The sequence below is a fragment of the Mesitornis unicolor genome, unplaced genomic scaffold (assembly GCF_000695765.1).
Source record: "Mesitornis unicolor isolate BGI_N332 unplaced genomic scaffold, ASM69576v1 scaffold48365, whole genome shotgun sequence".
NCBI lineage: Eukaryota > Metazoa > Chordata > Aves > Mesitornithiformes > Mesitornithidae > Mesitornis > Mesitornis unicolor.
Genome location: NW_010185742.1, coordinates 2,897 through 7,696, shown reverse-complemented (window position 1 = coordinate 7,696; position 4,800 = coordinate 2,897).

The following is a 4,800-nucleotide window of genomic DNA, read 5'->3' as shown; positions in this document are numbered from 1 at the left end:
TAGGTCGTGTAAGTTTGAAACAATTTGCTCATTTTAAAAATGTAGGTACATACCCACTTTGACAGAACTGAAATTAAAAAATACAAGTTCTTTAAGACCTATTTAACATTTTAAGGATGAAACACACCCATTTAAGGACACATGCATAGTTTTTTTTTCTGCCTGTGCACACAAACACCCTTTCTGTAGTAAAGCAGAACACAAAGATCAATATGCCAAGTGTGCTGTGATTACATAAGTTATGAGACATTGTATAACTGTGATTCATTTTTAAATTGCTACATAACTGTACTCCAGATCTAAGATGTGGGTTTTTTCAATGTTAACAACGCCTGTTATTTACACTGAAGGTACTTACCATTCTGGCAGTACAGAAGGGATTTGCAGCAGATTTAAGTGTAACTTCCATGGACTTAAATCCTTGTGCATTATAATTGCGGACTCTCCTCTCCATCAGTTCGTAAACCTAACACATGTTAATGCAGCACCTACCATCCATCTACCTCTGAGTATGGCCTAAAGCAGTAACTCAGAAAGGTCAAAATCACTCAACTCACCTAAGTTAAGTTTAAAAACAAGGAAGAAAATATCAGTATTAAGATATGTCACTGACAATCATTTCAGAAGTAAAATCCAGACTAATCCTTGTGCTTGTCATTGGTGACAGACAGCACTAGCAAGGTGACAAGCAGTGTATAGTTGGCGAGCAAACTGGAAACAGAGCTACTGAGGGAGGAACAAAATTCCATTATTCCCCAGACCAAAGAATGCCCCGTTGGCCCTTGCAGGAAAAAAGGGAGCCCTGTCCTGCAGAGCCCAATATCTCACCCTGTCCTCTAAATACTGTACAACCCCCCTCCTTGCTAAAACCGAAAAATTCCTTCAGCTTCCCTGCAGCAATACCTGGCAAGACAGTACATTATTGTCCCAAAAACATCAAGTACAAAAAACCCCAATTACAGTAGCATAAGAAAATGAATACATTACACCAGCAAAAAGAATTCAAGGCCATCCATGAAAAACAAGCACCTAAGAAAGCAGCAAACTGTGGCTCACCAGGCCAAACCCTGCAAGGGAAGTGGCAGAAGAGAAGTCAAAGCCTTAGTCAGACCCACACGCACCTCTGGACCCACACACGAGTGTGATCTATTCAATTCCACGAGCTTACACTATTTCTCTGCCACTGGAGCTATATAAGCAGCTCTTTTTGACACCACTGAAAGACGTCTCAGCGTCCTAAAAGGAGATATAGGTACCTTCAGGTAAGATATAAAGTTGGGTTCTGAGAAAATAACTCTACAACAAAAGAGCCACAGGTTTATTTTCAGTAATAATGAAAAGACAAAGAAAGAGTTATTCACACATACATGAATAATACCTCACCAGGGTAACAAGTAACAGGAGTATCTAGAAAAAAAATTTCCTCAGAGACATAAGCCTCTTAACTGCCATGTTTGTGCCTTGAAAACAAAGGAGTAATTCATTTGTATTAAGCACCTGAAAAACTACTTAGCTGAGCAACACACTTGTTTTTCATTGAAATGATATAATGGAAGTGCAGTAGCTAAAATAACTCTCTCTGGAAAGGTTGCTGTTCCAAGCCAAACAACGCGGTCACAGCTACCTCCAGTGCAATAAAGGCAGCGAGAGAGGCTGAGCCCACACTGTGCCACTCAGGGCGCAAGCCCTCAGGTAGGGACTTCTTTTTTCCACCCCTCCGAGACTATGTGTGTTCAGGGGAAACACCAAAGCAAGGGCAATTTCAATACATAAAATCAAAATACTATGAGGTATCAAGAAAACCCCTGACCTTAATAACAAACTCTAGTCAAATCCACGTTGTTTACTTCACACTGGTGCTATTTTTTTTTCAGAAAACTGGGTCATGTTGTCAGCCAGTGTATTTTCCTGATGCCTGCAACCTTATAGTGCAGCTTTAACCACCTTTAAAATGGAGCGCAGCACAACTTTTCGAATGCAAGCAAAAGATGCTGTGGTCTCTGTCCCAACCTTTAAAGAGCCTCAAAACAACTGTCAAGGATGCAAGCTTGATTCAGCTCAATGGAGTCTTAACCATAAAAATTAGGCTTAACAGTTTAGATGTCAACATTCAAGCTTATTTTCTCCTGCATCGAAGCACCTACAGAAACAGAGAAAATCGACTGACACCTATCATTTTGGTGTCAAAGGAAAGACTTAGGTTCTAAGATGTTCAGAAGAACCATTTACTGTCCAGTACTTAATAGGTGATTTGTCTCACCTCTCCAGTAGCACAGCACCCAGATTCCCATGCCATCCCAGCCACATTCACAGGATTCCCACTGCTTCAACTAGGATATATATGTCAAAGTCATCTGAGTTAAAGATGCCAGGTAACAGGAAAATTTTTATTTCATTAAGATTTTACAACACTTAACTACCTTCACACTTAAGACAAAGCACATATGTACTCACAGGAGTGTATCTGTGAGAGCAGCAGTCCTCCTTGTGTATCACAGCTCTTAACTTTACTCATCTCACATGGCTCAGCTAAAGTACCACAAGTGGGTCTGGAAGATCTCTGTGGGTCATAGCGCTTAATAAATATAGCTAGAAAGATGTTCCTAACTGCAAAAAGGGAACTTCTTGAAGTCTTTTGTCTCAGTATGTATTAGATTATCAAAATACAGCTGCGTACCAGTTTCCAAAGAAAAAGACACTTCAGTGATAAAAGATTTTGTTGAGTTTTTTGTATTTTATTGACTAATACTACACAGTAGCAAAGCCTTCTCAACAATGCTCCAACATGAGAAGGTGGAGACAGAGAGAAATTGCTGCACTGCTTTAAAGAACACAAAGATTTCTTCTGACTTGCGCCATATCCACAGCTAACTAAAAAATCAATTTTTACTTTATGTTTCCTCTAAGGGCTTATAGGCACAACTCCAGCCCTAAAGCAAAACAGACGTGTATTGCTTCTGCTGGTCACTGAGGGCTGCCTTCCCACTGCAAGAATTAAGCATCGCAGCTTACAACTGGGCCAACTTGCTTAAGCAGTAAAAACCTGGGAGACAGTGAGGAAAGAGCAGTGGCAGTTTAGACTTAACATATAAAGAAGTTCAGGTCTGAGATCCCATTTCAGAAAGGTTTATCAGCGTTAAATCTAAGACTATTTAAAGTACATTCAAGCAAGAAGTAGCCTAAAAACTCTCCAGTTCAATGTCTACATCAAAAAACAGGGTTTTGTGAGGAGAAACTTGACCAAAGCCATGCATACTCCTCAAGAGCTGTAACAGAACTGCTAAAAGAAATTTTATCTTAGCCAAGAGCTTTTTGGCTGCTTCCAATACAGCAAGAACACAGCACACTCTCTGCTGGATTATCAGCATTTACTTCCAGCTTGGCTTTGGAAGGGCATGAAAGACAAATCCTAGTTTTCATCAGCTTTACCCAAGATTTAGAATTTATACTCATTTTCTGACAAAGTTTTGATGAAATAAAGCCAGCCACTCAGAACGTATATGCAGAAAGGTGACAAAGTGAGTTATCAGTTGGCAAACACGCAGAGACTAACACTCAAATTATAGATAACAATAACACTCAGATTACTGGCAAGCAGTCAAAGGCCCAGATGCCTTGCCAGCATTTTCTATGGAGAAAGTCAATACCTTAACATATACAGAGTAAAACTGAGTATCTGATGAGTCCACTGTCTCAGTACAACATCGAGGGTCCCCATCCTGCAATGTGACGATCACTTACCCAGTGACACCACTGCAACAGCCTGGCCAAATGTGACAATCAGTTAAGCTGATGTCCATCATGCCAGAGATTAAATTTCTGCTGATTTGACATAGCTGGTGACTCACTGCACCACCTGGACATGCAAAGAACAGCAGCAGCTCACCTCGGGAAAGGCCACCCAGGACGTAAAGGTGAGAGGGGTTTCCAAACTCGGTGGAAATTTTAAAACAATCATATGGTATCTTTATCTGTAATCAATCTCTTAAAACATATTCTTTTCTGCAAAAGAAAGGAATTTTAAGACTCACTAAGGTTTTGTAAGACTAGCTTGTTAACAGTAGTTCAACCAGACACAATGCTCATTATTTTACTTACGAAAAGCTTTTGCCACCTCCTGATTGGCGTCTCTTTTGAAGAGGCACCTTCTGCTATATTACATAGTTAGAAGGGCTGAATCACAAATGGAGGAGGGCGAATCGGCACAAGGTATCCTCTTTACTCTTCCTGTTCAGCTAAAAACTACTTACTTTTAGATCAGTCAGCATTTGAACAAACATCTCCAAAGATGAAAGGCTAACACACTGATCCAGAAACTAAATGCCGCATGAAGAAAGCACCATACAGGACTGGGCTAAGCAGCTCCTCAACCTTTACAGTTATCGTCATCCACAACCCTCAGAGTAATCCATTGATGAAACACTGCGCTCCAGTGCCCATCCTTCCTCTACAGCACAAAGGGGTGCACATTAGACCCCACAGCACAGCCTGCAGGGTGCAGGAGGGAGACACCTGGGTCTATTTCCACACAGGGAGGAGGCACAGGGGACAATTTTGGAAAAGGTAACTTTCTTCTTGTCCGTATTTGCCCACGTAGCATTCTCCAAAACCTTAAGGAAACACTCTAGAGCTCTTCTGTCCCTATGGACACACAGAGACTGACTATAGAAGAGCTGCCATTTAATTTGCAGGACAGATTGGTACTCACAACAGCTCTACTTAGTGCAGGCATCAGAACCTACACACACAAATAAGAATAAACCTTGAGAAGTCAAGAAAGCAAATTATCTTCTCCATGCA